Below are 24,798 nucleotides of genomic sequence, written 5' to 3'. Positions count from 1 at the left end.
GCCAGTACTAAATGGACAAATACGATTTAAATGTTAATCCCTAAAACCTTGGGATAATAATGGGATCAGAATTCGTGTATACTTGAGCTGTTTCTGAAGCAAACTAATTGGTAATAGTCTGCTTTACTTGAGAGTTGCTATATTTTATTTTTCGTTTATTTAAATTTCACCAGGTTATAACTTCTATTATTGGATGTTTGTATGGTCGCTGTCATAAATAATACATTAATAATTGCCTAGGTGATATAAATGATTTATATAAACTAACTACGCTTTACTGATGATAAGTGATAAATGTCCTCTGATTAGTCATTCGTATTAAAAAAATCGTTGTGGGAGAATGTAAGACTCCTGCCACCTGTTTATACAATGCACCCCGATTTTGTTAATACAACCAATATATTTACTACACAGCCCAAAGGTAATTTGTTTAGTTGTTTGTTGTGGTAACTATTTCAGGGTTAAGGATAAAAGGATAGAAAATTATTGAATGATGTTCCATATATAGTTCTTTACAGTTACGTGTGTTTCATTCACAATATTTAGAAGTTTTGAATATTATAGAATAGACGGCTTCTAAAAAGATAATTTGTTATTCAATTAGAAAGTGGAAGTAGTACCAAAATATATCTCGATGTTTATGTAACACAAGAATATGAAAAAACGAAACATTGGAGCAATTGGACAACAAAAATTGAAGTTCAAATACTTTTTGACACGTACCAACGTCAATTGCACATGTTGAACCACCTATTGTTGTAAGTAACACTAAATATGGGAAGTAACGCAAAGGCAAGAGTTGTCAGGAAATCTTTAGATATAATACCAATTATTCAGGCCAATGGAGTAGAGCTTTGGGGAGCACACAATTTAGAAATCCTGTAGAAATACGAAAATGGGCCAATGACAGTATCCCTGCCAAACCAACAAGCTGTAAAAAATAATTTCGAGCATATTTTGAATAACAGAAATGGTAGCATATTTAAATTAGTACTCTTTTAATATATGAGGAAATTATCGGAATATATCTAATAGTCGCTTAATGCCGAGGACCGTGGATTCAGAAAATGAGTAGGGAAACATAATTTTTTTTAAATTTTTATACAAAATGTCTAACTAAATTACACTATTAACTAACTGTTACATTAGTTTGATTTTAGTATTATGAATAAAAATTGAATAAGAAGAAAATAAATGGGAAACAAGTTGGATACACTAATATTTCAATACTTTTTTCCGAAAAATATATTAGAGCTACAGGTAGTACATTTATTCAGAATCTCGGCTTTTGATGATGGTTCATATAGACGTCGTTATCTGACACGTCGCCTTTTCCAGAAAATATCCTGTCCTGGATTAGGGTTATAAAGTCCAACTTGGAAGGAGTCAGAATTAATGGCTGTCGTAAATTTATAGCGTAGATATTTTGAATAGAACGGATGTGTAACCAATAAAAACTAAACTAAATTTATATTTGTTAATAATAATGTTCTCGTAAAAAATTAATTAAATATATTATATTCTGATATTTATTGTGATGTATTTATATTTAAAAATACAAATACCAGCTATGTCGGTAAATCCTTCCCTGTATTTTTTTCTTTAAAAATACAAGTTATTTGCAATAGATAGTTAAAATTCATTTACTCAAAGAATTGGCCATTAGATTGTATATATTTTTCCCTTCTTTCAGGTAACTTATGTATGCTGTATCAAAATAAGGGGTTCTCCTTTAAGCTAGAAAACTAATCGAGCCACATTGGTGTTAAAAGTTAGTCGGATGATGTTAGATCTGGACAATCCCGCCATGTATGGTGAAAATCCCATCAGTCCCATCTAAGTGGCCTTAACACTCCTTTGACTGATTTTGCTGAATTAGATAGCGCCTATTCATGATGGAAAATCACCTTATCATGTCTTTGAGCGTGTTTTTTGTTCAATGCACAGCTCAACTTTGTCATTTGTTAAGTGGCGATTGATAGAGATCAGTATTAAACATTTCTCCAAGTTCTCCAACAGTTCATAATATATGACACTAAGCTGGTTTCACCAAGCAGAGATCGCTTCGCCAGGCGGTAATTATGTTTTTTCAATCATTACAGTTTAAATGCAAATTAACTTTTTTTCATACCTGAGGCACCCTTTTACTCAGCTTTTTTCTATCTTTAATTGATTTGGTATCCATCTTTCCCTATTTTATAGCTTTATTGTCGGTTGTACTTGTTCACATATTACGACAGGACTCAGATACAAATTTTCTGGTCTGGCTTTTCATTCAATAGCTTCAGTTCAAAATATGCCAGAACATTGTTAATGTTGAACGTTTAAATCAATCGTATCAAAAAACGGCTACCAGCGGCTTTATGTTTTGATGCCACAAGGAAAGTAATACGTGCCACAAATACACATTTTCAGGCAAAAATTTAAAAAATTCAAGAAAATTGTAAATCTGTAACGATGCTCTTTGGCCGGAACATAACTTGTCTTGTTTTAAGGTTATTTTTAATAGAATCTTTATATATTGCAACGTAAAAACGATTTAAGAAGCAGTGGTGAATAAAAGATGTATGTGCTATCATAATTATCTTCTGCACATCTGAGTTAATTTATGTCATAACTATTCAGAAAATCTGAGAAATATTTGAATTGTCCTAGAATTCATCAGGGCTTAGAAACAATAATACGGAATCGAAAGCTTGGAAAGAGAAGTATCTAAGCTAATGCTTTGAATATTCCTAATATTTTTAAAGAGCCAATAAAGCCTTTAGAGAATATCAACCAAGTGTACCGGAAAGTGATTACCGGTTTTCTTAACAGATGTCGCTAGGCTAACCACAGAAAGCTTCATGGCTATGCAAGTTATATTTTGCGAAATAAGCATGATATGATAGATTTATACTCACTTGAAAATATCAAGTTTCCTCTCCGAATACGTGCATTTGCGCAAGGTATTACTTTCGTTATTTAACTAACGGAAGAAAGTCGCTGAAAGTCATCGTTTGCTGGTAGAAGCTTATAGTGAGCAGGCTCTAAGAACATGTGAGGCGTGGATTCGATAATTCAAAGACAAGAAATGCTCCGGTAGACCGGAGAAGTTTCAAGATGTGAAACTGCAAGACTTTGTGGATGAAGACCCATCCAACTCCAAACCCAAAACAATAGGAGGAAACGTAAAATGGGCCTCAAGAACCCTCCAGAATAGAACCGAACACACGGTTTCATAAAGCAAAACTGGTCAACGAAGCCTTGAAAGCGTTTGTATGGAACATATTATTGCGCCCGCCGTATTCTCCAGGCCTTGCCCCGTTCGACTGTCAACTTTTCGCATCAATAGGACATACGCCTGCAGAGCAGCACTTCGTTAATTTCGAAGATGTTAGAGACTGGCTTGATGAGTGCTTTTGTTTAAAGGACAAATAGAGTTCTTTTGGAATGGCATCCATAAATTGCCTAAAGAATGGCAAGATGTATAGAAGCAAATAGCCAATACTTTGAATAAATACATTTGTCCAATTTCTTGAAAGGATGAAAATGCTGAACTATTCGCAGTACATTTAGCTAACGGGTTCCAACCGAATGATATAGAATCTACAATAGATATAAATCGTATTTGTCAGTCCGATGTAGATGTAAATCCAATTTCTCCAATGGAAGTTGCAACAGAATTTCAAATAACTTCAATCATAAAAAGCTCCTTGAATTGACAACATTTCCTTGGGTTATTAAAACAGCTACCACAAAGAGAAATAATCATGTTGACATATATATTCAAGGCCTGTTTGAGACTGAACCATGTTCCGGAATGTCTTAAGGTTACTTGAATAAATATGCTTAAAAATCCTGACAAACAGGCAGAACAAGTTGGATCTTACAGGCCTATTTCGCTGCTACCTGCGATTTCGAAATTATTTGAGAAACTGCTGTTAAAACCCATTAAACCATTTAGAGAAATTCCGCATTTCCAGTGTGAATTTCAAAATTACCGCACAGAGTAGTAGCGGTTGCGGTCTCACAAGTTTTAGACCGGGTATAGCATTTAGGATTAATATGCAAAATGAGCAAATTGCGACCGCGGAATTACGGAATTAAGGAAAATTTAAAATCTCGCAAGATTCTCAACACTTAAACTGATTTCGACTGGAGTTCCACGATGTAGTATCTTGGTGATATTCCGACAAAAAAAGAAACAGTACTTTGAAAATTTACCGACACCAGATCTATCATGGAAAAATATATATCTCTGTCTGAGGCTATAGAAAAGTACAAGTAGCGGTCAACAAGATCTACAAATGAACTAGAGAGTGGAATAGCTCCAAATCTGTTGGTAGACCGACGGTGGATTGAACTCGAAACATCATGTTAGATAAAAAGCTGAGCAGATTAGACTCAAAGTCTAGCAACTGTACTGGTTAGCCGGAAAATACTCTCAACTTGGGTTAAATCAAATAGATTGCTTTATTAGTCAATCATAAAGACAATTAGGACCTAAGGGGTGTAAATATGGGATTGCACTAAGATATCCATTCAACTAATAATCCAACGAACCCATAACAAATTTCTACAATTAATTACTAATGCTTATCGCTACGTAACCAACGAAGAGCTGCACGGTGACCTCGAATTCAAATGGTTAAACGAAGTGATCCAAGATATCGCCCTAAAACATGAAATAAGGTTGCTAAATCATAGCAATAAGGAAGCAATTCAGCTGCTGGACAGCACGCAAGAAATCAGAAGATTTATGTGAATCAAGCCACATGAACTTGTTTAGTGTTTAGGGTAAATGATGTGGCTCGGTGAATGGAGGTAAAACGAAATGAAACAGTGGTGTTTACATTATGTGACCGTTATTTATTGGCAATATAAAAAAAAATGTGAAAAATGCAAATAATAAAACGGATGGCAGCGGTGTTACCTGGTGACGAGGCTTGGGCAGTCGAGGGTGGCACGTCTAAACCAAACGAGGGTTGAGCACTGAATGAATCGCAATACCCTTCAATAACATCCCAGATAAAAGTCTCGGGGTTGCCGTCAGCTATTCGTTATCGGGTTCTAGTTGCCGCTGCTGGCACCCCGCCCGTGTTCAACATCTGGGATTATATTTCTGGGTATTTTGTAGACCGTTATTCTACGATGTCAAATTCGACATGCCTCAAGGTCGCTACAATGTTAATATTCTTTGCAACATTCATTTTAACTCTTAATGCACAAGTTAAGGTATTTATTGCCTGTAATATTAGGTTAGTGCCTAAGTAAACAAAAGCATTTAATATATATAGTAAAACAACCTGAAATGAATCCGATGTAAATATAACTAAATTTTGCAGAAAAATCTTGATTGATAAGACGAACCCTGACAGAATTTTACATACAATTACTCCAAGCAACAAAAATACAGAAATGTATGAAAAAATATTAAATACAAAAAAAATTATATTAATTAAAAAGGGCTTTGAAAAATATGGTAAATCGAAACGGTTGTAGTTGGTACGGTCGCGATCTGGTACGGCTGTTGATATCTTCTAGTCCTACAGATACCATTGCTTTGGCACTTGAATGTGGTCCATCGACGACGTTAAAAACAAGCTATTTTTCGGACAGGGCTCCCGTAATCGACGCTGTGGAAGGATCGATTGTTCGACGACGTGGTAGATTATTTTCTTCGACGACGAGACGTTAGCAATTCTGGTACCTCGGCGAAAACATGACGAGTCTACGGTGACTCCAATCGGTACCTAGCTTCTGGAGCTGCTCTGTGACTAATCCATAGTCACATACGTTACGGTATTCAGAAAAAACAAATAACGACGTCCGACCGATGCTGCCTAAAGCCTTTCAAATCAAAATGTCTGCCATTATGACGGAGACGGTGAGCGAAAGAAAACATTATAATTTAATCATGGCGCCGAAAGAAATGTTTAGCCGAGACGCTGATGATTAAACAGTGGTGTAAAAATATCTATGAATTCAAAAGACTGTGAAAAAAAATTTTGACAAATATTTAAAAAATGAATTGGAAATAATGAAATGAATAGGAATAAAATGAAAAGGAATAGTGAAGGTAAAATCGAAAACGAATCGATTTAAAAATATTTAAAATTTTTAAACAAAAAATATAACGGCCACGTAAAATACACCATGTTGTATGTACCCTCCATTCACGAGTCCAAACCCAATTTTGCGAAAGATCACGTCGTGGTCACCACTTTAGGGTAAATTAGATGGCTCGGTGAATGGAGGTAAAACGAAATGAAACAGTGGTGTTTACATTATGTGACCGTTATTTAAGGGCAATATAACAAAATGTGAAAAATACAAATAATAAAACGGATGGCAGCGGTGTTACCTGGTGACGAGGCCTGGGCAGTCGATGGTGGCACGTCTAAACCAAACAAGGATTGAGCACTGATTGAATCGCAATACCCTTCAATAACATCCCAGATAAAAGTCTCGGAGTTGCCGTCAGCTATTCGTTATTGGGTTCTAGTTGGCGCTGCTGGCACCCCGCCCGTATTCAACATCTGGGATTATATTTCTGGCTATTTTGTAGACCGTTATTCTACGATGTCAAATTCGACATGCCTCAAGGTCGCTACAAGTGTATAATTGTATTTTTAACTATAACTCAGAATAGATTAGTTTTATCTTAATTTGGGAAATACCTACTAATTAATTAAACCCATATGCGCCTTGGTTGTGTATTAAGGCAAGTACAACAGAACAGTAGTAACAAATTAATTGTAAATTAAAATTGGACTAAGCATACCTAATATTAGATTAAAATTAGTAATTAGTGTGTAATTAATAAAAAAATACTGAAAATTATGTAGTTATTTGTCGAAATAAAAAACGGTAATGATTTTCCTATACGCCTGTTAAAACTCTTTCATAGTGGAATATAACTGTGCTGAAATAACACATTGGCTAATTAAAAGAATACCTCATTGATATATTACAAAGACGTGATTAGGTTTGGGCAATTTTGTTTACTAAATTTTATAACATGATTTTTTGCATATATTTTATATTGCATATCATTATATGCTCTTTGAACCATATTTGAGATATTGCAGAAAACACCTGAGATCTTTTTTACATAATATTTAATAACTTTAAACTTGACATTTTCAGCTTACACGACAGCGACATTTTAAGTGAATTGTCTTGAAAATTAATGCAGCAGATTTTCATATCTGTTCCGGGTTTAATAAAATTTTCTTATACCTTGAAGTACATATTATTCTTGAGGAAATTACGTATTTAATAAAACGGTCGAGTTCTTTGCTTTGTTAAGCTTCCCGTATAATGGTGAATAATAAAAATTGTATAACAACATAAGCATTAGAAAGAAACTCTGAAAACGACTATATCGAACGAAAGTTGTTTTATTTGATCACGTTGCAGGTATTTCCTTTATTGTTCTGGAAGTCTTTCGAAGTATTGTTTGTGATATATCTAATTTGTTTCAGGTTTCCGAGATTCAAATCGATATAATCTACATTGAGAACGGTAAGATTTTATTATTTTATTATTTTGAAATAGTAAAATAAGGTTATTAGGATGATTTCGAAGAATACATATTATGATTCTATAAATTCTTTTTGTGAAAATATACGACAATATAGAGAAAATTTTAAATGATTTTCTTGTAATGTTGTAATTTACCAGGGACAAATAAGGAGGGTAAAGATTGGAAATATGATACATGGCGTCCATATCAATGTCATGGTTGGAATGATGTTTTTGTAAGGATATCGATCATTCTTGTTAGGTCCTTGCATGTATTCTGAACACTTTTTTAATTTAAATAGGCAAAAAGGTAATTCAGAAAAATTGTTATAATGCATATTAATCAAAATAGTTTTATCTTTTGGGTGATATTTCCATACCGTATTAAATGAACGATATTAGCTTGGCAGTTGTACCAATCTAATTATTTAATACAGGAGGAAAGTAAAAAGTAAGACCAAAAATATTATTTATATTACAAGGCGAAATAAATAATAAATATAAATATTAATTGGACACTATCTATATTATATGTAACCACGCAAAACTTTCATTTTGCCCTTTGACATCCTTTTAATTTTTTTCGTACACTAGAACAAGCAACATAATTTATTATTTTTCTTATTACATTATCTTTGCTCAATATGATGTTCAAAATTAATCATTTTTAAAAAGATCACTATTTAGTGACAATATCTGAAGAATTTTCGTTATATTATTTCGTATCAGTATGAAGTTGAAAGCACAGATTCCTCTACTTCAAAATCATCTGAGGATACATATGGGTTATAATTTTACCAATTTATTAATTTTTTTTTAAATATGATATTTGTTCTTACTTCTTTTTGAATATTTTAATGTCAGCTGAGCCACTGCTAATTCTAATATTTAACGCGAAGCCATGATTTTCTTTTCTCTACCTTAAGAAAGATGATTTATAAATATGTAATTATGTATTTCAATATAATTATCGATGTACATTTTAATGAAAAACTTACTATTAGGAACTGTATCTTGGTTAAACAATGATGTTCCACATTTTGATCGAATCATCTTCCTGTTCGAAAACATCGTACGAGGTTTCCTGAAGTCTGCTTTTCTGCACTAGAGCAGAATCCTTTGAAAATTAATGAATTTTATTTGAACCTTAACATTCTTGAAAATAACACTTAGGTTAAATGCTACAAAAATATCGTAATGACAACAAATTTCCTGACAATTATGCAACAAAATAGGAAAAAGGCCTGAAAATAACCTGTCACAAAAAAATTGTAAATCGAATAAAAGAAAAGAAATCTGTAATATTTTTACCTCCGGCCCTCTAGTGATTGTTAACAAAAAAATATGATTTCTATTTCTATATTTTGACTACTTTTTGTTCTCAGCAAGACTCACTTAATTATATAAAGCTGGCTCCAAGAAAAAATTTCAAGTTTTTAAAAATTTTAGAGTGACGGTCTGGAAAGTGTGATTATGGTGACTTGTGTTTGAAATCTATAAAAGCGGAATTAATTTTTGCCCAAACCAATATCTCTCTTTCTCACTCGTAGCGCTTTCCGAACATAGTTTATGCTATTGACTTTTATTAAAATATAGGTCAGTAATGTCTCTATTAAGATATGTTGTAGTAATCCAATGTATGAATGTTCGATTTTCATTCATTCACTAAATACAGTTATATAGTGTTTGTATTTGATACTCATTTCTTAGCTAACAGGTCAATTGAAACGTCCAGAGCCTGACACATAGATGGCGCTACTAAAATTAAATTCATATATGTTATAGTTTGTCCTAACCCTCAAAAGATGCGTGTATAAATTTGACAGCTGTCGGATCATTAGTTTGTGAATTATAGCATTTTAGTGAAACAACGTTTGTTATTGTGAAAAAAATGGATAAAAAGGAATTCCGCGTGTTGATAAAATATTGTTTTTGAAGAGAAAAAATACAGTTGAAACAAAAACCGGATACTGGCCCAGGAAAATCAACCATCAAGGATTGGTATGCTAAGTTTAGATGTGGTGAAATAAGCACCGAAAGCGGTGAACGCAGTGGACACCCAAAAGAGGTTTTTGCCGACGAAAACATTAAAAAAATTCACAAAATGATTTTGAATAACTGTAAATTGAAATTGATAGAAATAGCGGACACTTTAAAGATATACTGTACACTGAACGTATACATCATATCATTCATGAATATATGGGTATGAGAAAGCTCGGTGCAAAATGGGTGCCACGCCAGCTCACTTTTGACCAAAAACAACGAGGAGTTGATGATTCGGAGCAGTGCTTGAAGATGATCAAGCGTAATGAACCCAGGTTTTTGTGCCGATATGTGACAATGGATGAAACATGGCTCCACCACTTCAGTCCGATGTCCAATCGATAGTTTTCCGAGTGGATTGCACACGATGAACCCGCTCCAAAGCGTGGGAAAACAGTTGGCTGGCAAGTTTATGGCGTCTGTATTTTGGGATGCGCATGGAATAATTTTCATTGACTACCTTAAAAAAGGAAGGAATATCAACAGGGACTATTACATAGCGTTACTGGACCGCTTTAAAGGACAAAATTGTCGCATAAAAGACGCCGCATTTGAAGAAAAAGAGAAAAAGTGCTGCTTCGCCAAGACAATGCACCATATCACATGTCAGTGAAAACGATGACAAAATCCATGAATTGGGATCCGAATTGCTTCATCATATTCATATTCTCCAGATATAAAAATATTCCTCTTAATTCCTCTTGATGATCGGTTATCTGATTATGTTAATACTATATCACGTTTTCATTTGTTTATTAATATTACTTCCTTTCATATATTTTTTTATCCATAGCCTGAGTTTATTTAATAATCTTTCTCAGTAATTTTGTAATTAACGTAAATTTATAATAAGATATGCCTAGCAGCCATTGTAAAGTGATCGATTGTTATAAAAACCGTTAATTACCTTGGAGTGTATTCAATACTTAATTAGTTCTAAACAATACGTTTCCATTAACGACAAATTTCATTAAATATAAAATATTAAAATTAACCATTTGTGCTGTTGTTATATTATACAGTCATTGTTATTCTTCATTCAATATTTCCCGATCTCGGTTTTTTGATTATAATTATTGTTTATTTAAAATTACCTTTTGCTCGTTATTGAATATTTACGAGACAAAAAGGAAACATTATATTTTGTGATATTAGGAAACCTTCAAAAATACGTCTCCTATTGTATTACACAAATAAAAAATAAGCTTACAAATATAATTTTACATAAAATAAAAATTATAATAGCAACTAACAATAAAATGCTACTTAGTGAATCACTATTTAAACTACACGAGAAAATGAACCTTTTTTGAAACTATAATAATGCGTTTACATTTTCACAACGCAGAGTATATTTACAAATTCCTGCTAATTATCATTGGTGGCCAGGGATGTGGTAAAACTAATAATTCGACAACAATTCATAGGATCAATGGGATAGGAGTTGTCTTCCTTCTCAATAAGACCAGGCCACGTACATATTTAGTGGCTAACAAAAAATTGAAAGAGATCGATCGGGAAGTTTAGATGCGTCCACAATGTGGGATTTAACACGTTCGATTGCTTTTTTATTTGATTTGTGCAAATATATCTAGATATAATATGAATATATATATATAGAGTTAGGTGTAACTTGTTAAAACTACGATTTTAATGAAACAGTGACGAAAGGCCATGTACTAAAACGGTGCATATAATGAGTTCATTAAAACAGCCAATCGCATCATCAAAATGAATGACCCCAGAGACGACAGTAAAGAAATCTTTTCATCCATGCCTATACAAGTTTCTATTGGCTAGGACTGGACATGCGCACTTAATAAAATGATAAAATCACAATGTTCAATCAGGAGTGTATGTTAAAATTTCTAACATCTTATATTAATATTTATCTGTATTTTGATTCCGAGGGTTTAAGGGTCCGACTCATAGTTAAAATATATCGGACAGGAGTTGCCAGTTATAAAACGGTGGAACTTCTTGTGATAGGATATGTATAAAACCAAAATTTATTGTCAATCTCAATAACCACATGTGGTCTATTCACCCACAAAAAGCTTTAATTGTTGCAGATGCTAAACTGAAAATCAACACTCCCATAATAAATAGCTTTTATATAATTTTATGACAGATTTTTTCAAGGAATAAATTCTTATAAAAAAACGAAACACTGTATTTATTTCTATCTTCTTTGAAAAGCCTTGAATGAACACCTAATGTTTGAGCATCGGCAGCTAAATTGAGGTATCGAAGATACCGGGAAAGTGTTGTTTTCTAATCGATGAGTAACTAACAAAATCAGTCAAGATATCGAGATCTAGTTCGAGTTCGGGAGGCTATTTGCAAGTCAAAGACAGAGAACAAGTCCGGAAGGTTAAGCGCAACGAAATGAACCGTTTATGGTGCAAATTAAGAGCTATTAATGGAAATACGGTAATGGAAATGAAGAATTATAAGCGGCAGCTGAAAATAACCAATTTGTTCATTTAATATACTTTAAAATTAAGTATAATGTACCCGTCAATAGGCTGTTTAATATTTATTATCGGAATAATTTATAAATGGGATAACGACAGAGTGTCCTTAATTGCAAAAATAAACTACAACAAAATAATGACTGAAATAATCGACCAATGACGATTTTAATACGCTTAAACGTACTTTCAAAGATTTAACCTAAATATCATGATTTCTTTTGCCACTTTCTCTCAGATTTATTAAAGGAACTAGAGCAAGATCTTTTGCTCTAAATATTCCTAATTACTTTAGTCCCAAATATTTTAAATAAAATGATCTATTTTTAAGAGAAGCAGCTTTAGCTGTCTAAATTAAATGAGGTTTCAAGGAGATAAAAGAAAGTAACAAAATATTTATATATTTACAGGCTAGCGTAGTTTAGGAAAAGAAGGATGTGTCCTCTTCGACAAGAAAAAAATCTCGATTAGTGAAAAAGTCACAATTAAATAAGTGTAAAAATAATGTTTGGTCTTATTTTGGATTTTTTAGAATAGTAAAAACAGCAGCAGAAGTTTGTAGTTCTGAACGTTTATTAGAAGCCAAGGATGATCATTTATAAAATTGATAAAAGCATTTAAAAGAAGCTAAAACAGATAAATAATTAGCGATTTCAATTGTTGGCATTAACCTTATAAGAGCACTGTCAAATATTTAGGAGGAACTACACCTAAATAATCAAAATTGCATGTATATTTGAAGAATATCATTTACCGCAGTTTATTGAAACCACAAAATAATATAAAATATAAATTTCATCTATAATTTAGTAAAAGTAATAGTAAACAATATTCAATAAATTCCAATAAACATATTTTCTTAATGTCATTTTTAATGTGGGAAAAGAACCAACTGAAAACAAGATGTTTGATAACATATATAACATATATTTAATCATCGCCATATACTTTTAACACTTTGTATTGCCCTTCATTCATTATTATTAACAAATCTCTTTTATGCGTTGGACTTTTGCGGAATTCAATCTATTTTTTTGCTATATATTACAATAATCCTCATGAATCAGTAAATATGATTTACGAAAAATTTCTATACCCTGTATTATATTAATATCTGTTATATGTTATTTCAATATCTGATTATTTCTGATATCAATAACTTATCAAAGTTATACCCTAATATGGTTCGATGTATTCTACATTGCATTCTTTTTCCTTTTCTGCTAGTATTGTACCAGCTAAACCAATTCTTCTTTTTAAATATATCTCACACGTTGATTTAGTCTTATATACCTCGATGGATGACAAGCAATTCTAGATATGCTAAAGTTTTTACAACCATAGATATCATTGGTTATTTCCACATTTCCACATTTGCACTCTAGTCCATTTTTAATGTTTGTCAGCTTAATTGGTCCCATCTCCAACATAGTAATTCAGGGTTGATATCCACTTAGAACTCATAACGAGTTAAAAGACTGTTAGGGCATCCCAATGCTCTCGCCAAACAGTTAAATGTGCGCTATGGCAGTGAAGTTCGTAAGCTCAAACAAATATTAACATACGAAATGATTAATGGACACATATAGTGAGAAATAATCTCTAAAATAACTTAGAATAGTTTTTAGGATAAGTTAGAATAGTCTCCACAATAGGATTTAGATTATAATTTTGTACAGCAGATCACTTACTAAATCGATATTCTATATATCAATATCAAGTTCGAGTTATACTGTCTAACGGAAATCATAAAATAATATTTATGGCCTGCAGTCACATTTTTCTGAGTTCTAAAAGATTAATAAAAAAAATTAGGCGCCGTGGTTAAGGGAAAGGAAGAGTTCTTGAGTCCAAATCCTGCTGGGACATGGTTGTGTACATTTATGTTTATTCCTGTTTATTATTTTGATTCTTTATAAGGCAAGGAAACAAGACAAGGCAACAAAGAATAAAGAGACTCTAAAATATTTTACATATCAATAATTCTCATTTAATCTTATAACTTTGGGAGAACTGTATATGGTCTGTCATTGATATAATACACATTGATTAATATTTGTCTGAAAATTTACTTCACTGGCAGAATTTACTCTAAAACTTAATTTAAGTTTCCACGTGATTGAACACATTGTGTAAAACCTAATTCTATATATAACAGAAGTGAAAACAAATTATCCAAATCAATAGGATTCTTAGCCCTATTTAAAAAATGTAAAATCAATTAATATATTTTTGTAGCATACAATAATTAAAACAATGCTAATAATCTAAAGCACAATAATTAAAGAATATAAATAGTAGTTTCTAACCAATTTCAGTTATCTCTTTTAGTAGTTCAGTTCACCGAAGTTAACCGAGTACTGTCATTGATTCACTAAAAATAGCCACTGCTTTATCTCGAGGTTAATATTTCAGATATTAGCCCCAGGTTTGGAGCATATCTAAATTGCGAATGTAATAACTAAACTATATGTTACTAATTATGATAGTGGTATTGTGTTAAGTAACCTTATTCGTTAAATACATGTATCTCGGCCTAATTTATTACAGTTGATAAAAATCAATATATCGCTAAGTGACCTCACTGCTATCTCAGGAAGTATATTTAACAATTTGAATAATTTGGTGGTATCATCGCCACTTGAACGGACCTGTCATTTTATCACAATATCGCTAATTGAATTATTAACAGTAAATTTGTTTATTTTTGCTGTTATATCGGCATCTGACTGCAACGTGAAATATCTTTACAAGGTGGTTATACTGTCGTTTTATATTTCAATTTTACAGCTATTTATAGGTTATTGAATCAACAATATTTATGACGTAACAAGTATAATTGTACAGTAGAAGGAAATATTTTGTACATTTATTTAATATTAAAATAAAAAATACTTAATGATAGTGCTCAATCATCATCACCAGGGTCTACTTCCCATCCAATTCGTTGCTGTAGCCGCCACTAGTTGGACTTCAACGGCCAATACGATTCACTAAATCTCACCACTGTTGATGGTCAATCACAACCGTTTTGCCCTCGAATAATGTCCTCTATGATACAGATCTTTTTGTTTATTCTGGAACCATTTCATTCTAGAACAAACGTGTTCTGTTCTTTGATCATGATCTCCAAAAACAAACAACTACAATTTTCATAAAGCATGGAAATTAAAAGCTTAGTGGTATCAAACTTTGAAGTACTTTAATAATTGTCATTACTGTAGCTTTTTCTTTCTTATTCTTAAGTCATATGGGTCTACAATGTGAATTGTAATATCAATCATTCTCAGAAGCTCAACAACTGTATCAGTGAATATAGCGAGCATTCAAGACCATTAGTTCAGTTACGCTGTTGCTTTTAAAATATTTTACGTATTATTGCAATAAGTATTAGGTTGAAAAATTCCTTGAGATCCCTTTGTGGCTAGAATTTTAAATTAATGAGACAAATAGTTTCGCAAACCGCTTGTGAAACTAAAGTAATATAACTGAAGAAATGTGGTAACGCTTAAGGTTACAAATATATTTTCTATAGCTGCCTAGCGGGAGAGTCAGTATACATAATATTTTAATAAACCATGGTAAGATATGTATAGAAACTTATTATTTTTATATAAATTTTATTTTATTCATCAAAACATTATTCTTCAATATACGTTCAGTGTTTCAATATATGCTTCTCAATTTTGATACATTTTTTGTAACACTGTTTTGTTGCACATATTAGAATTTCTCTCAAAACCAAAATAATTTTTACACGATTTTGTGATGTCTTTTCTTTGTGGCGTCTTCTTGAGATCAGTAAAAATTCACCGGAAGGTATACCTGAAAATATGGCAGATTAGGAAGCAATTCTAAAAGTATTTTTTTCAATACAACTGATGAACATAACTGAGTGCTACCTAGAGTTGCTATCAACTTACGTTTGTGATTCCAGTGTATAAAAAGGTTTTTAATTTTCAGCCATTATCGCATAATGTTCTCTGGTTTAGCGTCTCTATTCACTAAAAAGCATTTTAATAAAACCTACTAATCAAAAGAAATTGATTTCTCTTATCGTGAGTCTCCATTAAGCTTAGCATATAACACTCCTATAATTGTATACCTCAGTGAAGTGTTGGTCGACAGTGGTTTGATGAAAAAATGTTTAGTTGATTCTGTAATCGCAAATGGGTGACGCATGTTCCCCTTTACTCTCTTTCCTCTTTTCCCATTTTCGATATATTTTAATACTGACCTTAATCTAATTTCTTCATCACTCTCCCTTTGAACACTTATTATAAATCACAAGTGTTGTGAAGTAGGTAATTACTGACACCGCAGGATCAAAGGCTAAAAGGGAGTAGACAACATCCGTTCCGGAACTATCTCCTTTCACTTTTTTCCTATTTCCTTACTATTTACTACTTCTGGAAGATGACTTTAATATTAAGGGATAATTAATAATTAATCAATACAACCCCGAAAATTTTAACAATGAAGATTTTGTTTATTAAAACATAATTAATAACACAATTTAAGTAATAACATATGAACTGGACTATGAGTTAATTATTTATGTAGAGTAATCATTCGATTACTCTCAGATAAGTTTTGCAGTACATTAAGGAAAAAGGTATCTATATTATTCCAGATTTAGTATATCTACAACAATGGTAATTAAACCTTACTAAGATTAAATTTGTCAAAATTTATGAAAAGTAGTACCATATTTGTATCTTACCATTAAGATTCCTATAGCTATATAATCTGTAAAATAATAATTAGAAATAGTTAATTATTATTAATCAGTAAATATTAATTATAGACTTTGATTTACAATCTTATCTATTTAGTATGCCTTGAATATAAATACTCAATTAAATTTGAAAATGTTTCATGAACTTTTTCTTAATCCTTTATTAAAAGCAAATATTAATATCTCCGTTAGGCTTTTACATTTGTACAACAAAATTTATTTAAATAGGTTACTATCTGATTAGCCAAATAGGCAAAGTCAATATATACCAATAAATGTATTTATTTCAGTTATGTATCAATATTATAAAAGATCTTTTTTATACATAAAACAATTAATAATTAAACACATTTTGCTTCAAAATGTGATAATTAAGCATTTAGTATATAGTATAAGGTTTCCTTAATATATTTTATTCCTAAGTCAATTTATAACATATTAAATATAACATAGTATATCTTAAACCAGAATATATTATTTTCCATACATTTAATAATAATATATTAATTACTACAAATGTTTATCTATATTTTTATCGATTTCAAAGTATGTGTAGTTGAATGAAACACAACATACCAGTGGTTTTTCCAATTTCCGAACTATTTTTATAGATTATTTTCGATATAGCATTGAGCTCTTTCTACCAGTTACACTTTATAGCCTCAATTGACTTAAAACGAAGCAGCCTGAAGCAGAAACTTTAGTGTTAGGCACAAAAAGAAGTCAATGAAAACTCTATAGGCCTTATAGCAAGGCGTCTTATCCGCTATATATCCACAGTTGGTAATAAATCGTAATGTTACATCATGTGCTAGTTCCCTTACACTAAAATAGATCTTATCGAACCCAATTTTCTTTTCCCTTCAGAATTGTTTGTTAGTTGAAATTGTTAAAGATTCTTCATACATTCGATGTATACTTCATTATCTCTCGATTCTTGAATATTTTTTTAACTTCATTGCAGACTGAAAAGCTGGTAAAAAACGTTTATGTGCTGAAAATATGTTTTACTTCATTATTTAAATGAAAAGGTTTTTGTAAGTAATTAACTCTTCTTCCGGATGTTATTGCTTTTATACAATATTTTAAGGAGACGTAATTATTTCACTCATTAAAATGTACTACCTTAGTGAACCAAAGCAACAAAATAAAATGTAACAATTTAGGGCATAATTTAACAAATAAAATTTAAAAACTAATAAGTGTATTTAAACTATAAAATATATAAAAACATATACATAGAAGACACAAAACATTATAAACTGTAAATATTGTATGCAACAAAAATTGTGAACCTATTTCATGAAGATAGACAAGAAGTTTCTGAAACCGGTTTGAGATATTGAGAGCTTCGAAGGGCTCAGGTATTTATAATTGTCATAACTAAATTTTAGAGCTTGACATAAAAGCTTAACCTGTTGGGCAGCAACTACATTTCCATAATGATAACATGAAGGGGCGACATCATTAGCCATAAAGAAAGAGAGAACAGATAAAGTTCTATAATATCATAAGCCTACTGACCGTGACCTCTTTTATATTTCTTAGACTAGTAGGATAAAAAGCCCAAAAAATCTTGTATAATGGATTGTATCTTATTATCATCATTTAGTTAATGTCATTCTAATTGAACCAGATCCTTCGATGTTTATTATATAGGAAGTAAAGTATTTCCTTGTCATTTCGAGTTATTCTCGTAAGAGCAGATTCTAGTTTCTTATTTTTTTGTATGTTCACATAACGAGCAGCTCCTTCGTTTGATTTTGCTTAATGGGATATTGCGAAACGTATATAAACCCATCTTAATTAAATACTTTTATTGCCAGAATGTTCAGAATTCACAGACTTAAGCACAAATAAAATACATTGCTCTCAAAACACGCAAAATAGTAAAAGTGATTTTAAAGAATATTTGGAGGGTATGACGACTTAATATTAATTACTTTAGATGTATGTATACGCTTTATATATTGAAAGGTAAACTTTGAAGATATACTTATATATTTACATAAAAATTTAAAGAAGCGTTAATGTATGTATTCATCACCATAAACACACAATTGGTGAGTGTACACTACTTTTTCAGATCAAAACATAATAAAAATGATGGTCAAGCTTTACACTGAGTAAGTTTATCACGCTATCTTTGGGTATTTATATTGAATTTCTTGATATATGCGGCTCTAAAGCCATCTTTGAGGAAAACCGAAAATACTTTTTCCCCTATTCAATATATAGATTGTGATGCGATTAAAAATTTAATGCGCTACATTAAAAAACAATTATTTATTGAGGCAAAATAATTAAAAAATATTATTGCTTCCCAAACAGACCAGATAACTGTGTTAACGGTTACACACTAATTTTACTATATTGACATTTTCGGCGCTGCTAACAACAATAGCAAATAGAGCCCAGTCAGAAAAACAAATTTAACTTCAAGGCATACTGCGATATAGCATCTAGAACGTACGATTTATTTATCGGTAATTGTAAGTGTTTAGTTTCAGTCTACGTTTTCGGCCCTGGAACATTGCTCGTTACGTAAACAACTAATTTATATATATTCTTCTTTATTTAGATAGAAAGAGTCGAAGTGTGTAAAGAGATTTATCTTACCAAGTGGTGTTTTTACATTTGGATAATTTTTTTTCATATTGATCGAACTGTTTTATTTTGTGCTGACAATTTTATTCTACATTCTTTGCGGGACTGTAAGACAATTATCTGGAAAAGCATCAAAATGTTGATGTTGAGTGCATGTTATTATGTCAGATTGTGCAGAGGGGTAAGTTTTTTGAATATCTCGTTTCCTATTATATTGTTATAACCTCATTAGTATATTTATTTATATTATTTTGTATATCCAATATATATGTAATAAAATTTTTGAAATGCCTCTTTAGTATATTGAACTGGGCCAAATCTAAAGGGTCACCTAATGTTAAAATGTGCGTGAGCAAAACGAATTCTGGTCGATGAATTGTGGAGAAACAAATAACAACGAGTTTTTAAGTTAATGAGAGAATAACGAAAAACAGAAGAACGACATTTAACCCGACGTACAGCCAGTTGTAGTTTGAAAAAATGTAAAATTCGCTTAAAATTTGGAGTGGATTTTTTCCTCATTTTATACTAGTTAAAAAGTGATAGAATGCTATATGACGCGATGACACAAGTAATCGAATCATTGAATAAATTCTATGTAAATTTCTACTGTTGGGTTATGTTGCCAAATGTCGGCAAAATTATTCAAAATATTGGTGTGAACCGTCAAACGTTCTAAAGCAAAAGTAAAATTAGATGCGGCAACAATGCGACGTGCTGACGTCGTAAATGTTGATTTTTTTTAGACGAGTTGTTATATAGTGCGACTGATAGAGCTTTGGCTGCGGAATGCGCATTCGAGGAAACAAACCAGTCACCACGTCGTTCCAGAAAATAAAATAGTTTTTTAAGTAGAATTAAAATTTTTGTTATCTAAAACCTTTCATATATAAGTTACTAGTTATCGCCCTAAATAAATTTCTAATCTAATTTTTTAATTGAATTAAGATTAAAATTGATATTTTACTATAACTTGTTTTCACAGTATTTTCCATATAAGATTAGAAGTACATTTGATCTTGTTACATCAAACATTCATAATTTTATCGTTTATCAATTCTTTAAAATATTTACAAACTTACTGTTAATAAATAGTAATTTCTTCTATTTGTTCTATGTATTTCATTTTAATTATGTAGTTGGTTTCATTTTAACGGCTATATATTTTCATTGCTTCATATATATTCATACAGTCTTTATCTTTGATCCATATTTCCCCCATAAAATATATTGCAAAAACGAAAAATGCACCAGACAAAGCAAAATTATATCGTTTTTTTCTTTTTTATTGATGAAGAGGTCATCTTTAATTCGCGTTCTACGTATTTCGTTCCTTTTCCTTCTACTGCTTTCTTCTTTATATTATGTTCCTTATGGGAACTAGCAATTCACTAACAAATAAGGAATTAAAATTCTTTGAAGCTATTTTATAAATGTTAATATTCTTTGCAACATTCATTTTAACTCTTTATGCATAAGTTAAGGTATTTATTGCCTGCAATATTCGGTTAGTGCTTAGGTAAACAAAAGCATTTAATATATATAGTATAACAACCTGAAATGAATCCTATGTAAATACTACTAAATTTTGCAGAAAAATCTTAATAACATTTAGAATTACAATTAGAACATTTAGAATTTAGAATCGTTATTAATGATATGTATGTCTCAGTAACCACATCAATTACTATCAGTCTCAAGTAAGACAATTTTTTTTAGCTGCTCCCTGTTCTCCAGACATCATATTAAATTAATAGCTGATATCACACTTCTAAATTTCTGGTAAACAAAGATGACATTTGACGAAAATGTGATATAATTTTACGTGATCTTATACTCTTAATCATTTTTGTCTAAATTTCCCTTAACTCTTTAAAAGTTCCAACTATACGTGAATAACCGAAAGTAACGCAAAACCTTAAATTACATTGCTTAAAATTAAATAACATCGTTTAGTAATGTTTTAATATACTCAGTTTACGTTGCAAATATAAAACAAAAACATATTTCTTCTGATTCAAAATTGTCTGCCGACATTTTGCTGTGCTATGATGTAAGATATTGAAATTTGCCCATCTGCGTTGATTCACTTACGACAAAAGCGAGGAATAATCTTTAAATTTCATTTAAAAAATCCTTAAATATTAGTCCATATTAGTCCATATTAGAATCAAAAGTGAATGTGTTAAAATCTTAATAAGCGTTGTTATTTAATTTAAATCAGTGTTATTATATTTACTATGGTCATGTAGAGTTATATTTTACTTCTTTTTGGTAATGGTTTTATAGATATATAAGCAATTAACGATTGCTCTATAAGTTAATATATTCTAGAGTTACCTATCTCATAAAATGTACAGTTTTAGGACCATCTTCACTGAATTTTTGATAATTTATTGAGTGGAAAACTATATAGCTATATTATACACCATAATGCATAACAATTGTTTACATAACACTCGCAGTGATCAAAATACATGCAGACATTTAATATATACAATCAGTTGTTGTTAAATTCTCCTTTTCTTCTTCAATTTGTTATTATAACTTCTATTTCCACTCTTAAAATTTTAATAGTTAAGCGCTAGTCTATTTAGATGAATAATATTTGTAAATCAGTACTACTAATAACAACTAAGTCCAGTTGTGCTAAACCCTCATGAGTAAAAAATTGCCATTAATATATAACATAAAATAAATAAATAAATATAGATATTACTAATATATTAACTATTTATTTAATAGTACTTAGAATTAGTAATTAATAAATCTGAAATCTCTTGGTGACGAATTTTTTTCATTATATTAGACAGATTATCAGCAACAACAGAAAATGTTCAAATACTAATAAAAAAGACAATGGCGTATTAATCGCCCAAACAAGTGTATAACGATAAAGGCCCATCAATCATCGAAACACTGTGGAGCATCAGATTGACTGTCGTTCGGGTTTTTTGACCAATTCGGACCGCCTACGATCCATAAAATGCGGCTTTTTGCTGATATTTTTTTTATTAATCTCTTTTCTCCGCAACTGACAGTGTTTTAACTGATACATTTTTTATGCGAAAATGGCCACTAATTCGTAAAGTATCGATTTTGTCGAGGATAATTTTAAAGTTCGGTGACTTTAGAACCATTCACAAACTAATTCCTGCATAATTTTAGGCTAAATCAAATACAAACGGCAATTTTACTATTTAGCTTAGCACACTTGGATGCAAAGGAATTGAAAGGAATAAAGAAGTAGAGTGGGTACGCAATTGCCTGACAACATACCTTCAAACATTTTATGAAGAAGGAATATTCAAGCTTCCAAATCTGTGGCAAAAATGTGTAGATCACGAAGGTGACTATGGGTTTATCTGGACTGGGCCTAAAGTTTAACGTGGGCTCCGAACCACGGTCCTCAGCATTAAGCCTACCGACTGGCGAGTGCCCAACTTTAGAAATCATCCCAGAAGACATCCGGTCTTACCCAGCCTGGTTACTGGCGTGACTGGGATCATTTTCCTTGTCGAATTTTACATTCATTCAGTTCTTGCCTAGAACATTCACAAATATTAAACAATTACAAACATAAATTTAGGACCATACCCCAGCAGGATTCGAACCCGCGACTATCGCAATAGTAGGAGGACCGTCCCATCGCCTTTACCACTGCGCCACCAAACCGGCGTAAAATATATTAGGTAATGTAAGTGCTATACATTAATTTTAAAGGTTTACGACGAATGATAGTGCATATTAATATGATCGGGTATATTTATAGCCAACGTTATGTTGAAGCCTCACTGACGGACTTCACTTTTCAGTACGTGTAACTTCAACGAAGTGCGAACAAATTATTTTTTTCTTTTTTCAGTTCAAGTTCAGTCAGTTTCAAGATTCACCGTTTAATTTAATTTGAATAAAATGCGAAATATAACAATCTGGATCCATCGAGTTGAACATATCAGTAGTAGTTTTGAAGCAGTTTTGACCTGATTTGACTATCTTGACCGCGAAGACTAAGAGCATTCTGGATAGGCATTTAAATCATTTGAAGACGAGGATTTGAAGGCATTGCTCGATGAAATCGTCAATGGGAATAGATATGGACTACAATTGATGCGTTTGATCGAGTACGGCGAGAAACGGCCGAAATTAGAGCAAAGACAGAAAGTTTATTATGTCAGTATGACAACGCTCGAAGACATGTTGAAAAAATCGGTGAAAACATACTTGGAAACATTAAAATTGGAAGTACCTCAGACGGCAGCACCCACCATATTCTTCAGACCTTGCTCCTTTCGATTATACTTCCAACATATGAAGAGTAACCTGTTTGAGCAGTGCTTCACTATTTAAGAAGTTATCATAAATTGGTCGATTCGTATATATAGCCTTAAAATAACGTTATAAGATGCGTTTTACCGAACATTAATTTATAGGCCTAATATACATAATGGATTGTAAAGTATTTAAAACACAAAAACGTTCATTTTATTTTATGGAAAGAGACCGCACGCGTAATTTTGTTTTAAGATAAACTAAATATCGAAGTCTAGATATCTCAATCAATACAACTTTCAGTCACACCACTTTTATTTGAACAACTAGGTCCTAATAAGAGCGCGATATGATACTTCCCTTATAAAAAAGCGACTAAAGAGTTATACATGGTAGTGGCCCAGTCTGGATAAATTATAATTGTAGTACAATTATTTATGAGAATGTTACCTATATGTCCGTTCAACAGTCTTCATTTCAAAATTTTTAGTTACAACCTCAGTTTTTTCTCAAAGATAAAACCAACGGCTTTGATTTAACCTTAATTTTTGAATTTAATGAATTTGTTCTTCACCGTTAATAACTGATGTTTATAGGACCGGTTCAATTATATCCAAGCTGAGAAAAAATTGAAGGTCTAACAGCTGTAGTAGAACGAGATTAGTATTATTGTTTGGCTTGATAATTCTCTGTTTCATGTAGCAAAATTCAATAGCAGTCATTTAGAAAATTTTTAAATATAAATCCTACAACTGTCCCAATTCTGCATTTTCCAAATATTGAATCCTCTGACTATCTCCTGTTTTAGCTACAAAGTTTACTAGACCTGAACGTGGAGTTTAAGATTTTTTAAAAGTATGTTCAAAGCAAAATTTACGTTTTTTCTATGTAATGACGTTTACTATGTAATGAGTTAAGTAGAAAGTTATAAGAAGTGAAAGGGCTTAGAATACAAAAACTGTTAATATAATTTAAAATTAAATTTTATTAAAAAAAAGAAGTAGCCACTTGTTGAATAGAGATACAAAGGGCCAGAGGGTTTTTATCTATTAGAGATAGGTAAAAAATATTCTGTTTCGACGGATGCCATGTTTTGTGGTAATTCCTTTATTCCATTCGAGATAGGTTCTTAAAAGACGCTGTCTGATAATG

At 31.4% G+C, this 24,798-nt stretch overlaps 1 protein-coding gene across 2 annotated transcripts in view; it reads left to right on the top strand.

The window, feature by feature from the left end:
• Positions 1–24,798, top strand: part of LOC143204482 (neuropeptide CCHamide-1 receptor) — a 480,161-nt gene that overhangs the window by 198,190 nt on the left and 257,173 nt on the right. Inside the window, exon 3 of one of the 2 annotated variants that reach the window (XM_076417039.1) lies at positions 7,470–7,509. The gene's annotated coding sequence lies outside the window, so the exon portion shown is untranslated. Of the gene's footprint in view, positions 1–7,469; positions 7,510–19,224; positions 19,556–24,798 lie in introns of those variants that run through there. The other variant, XM_076417032.1, reaches the window with a different exon arrangement.

The sequence above is a fragment of the Rhynchophorus ferrugineus genome, unplaced genomic scaffold (genome assembly GCF_030347505.1).
Source record: "Rhynchophorus ferrugineus isolate W39M unplaced genomic scaffold, kcgeb_rfMv2 rfM1, whole genome shotgun sequence".
Classification (NCBI taxonomy): Eukaryota; Metazoa; Arthropoda; class Insecta; order Coleoptera; family Curculionidae; genus Rhynchophorus; species Rhynchophorus ferrugineus.
Note: the sequence above shows the minus strand (reverse complement) of the source record. Positions and strands in the feature narration are given on the sequence as shown.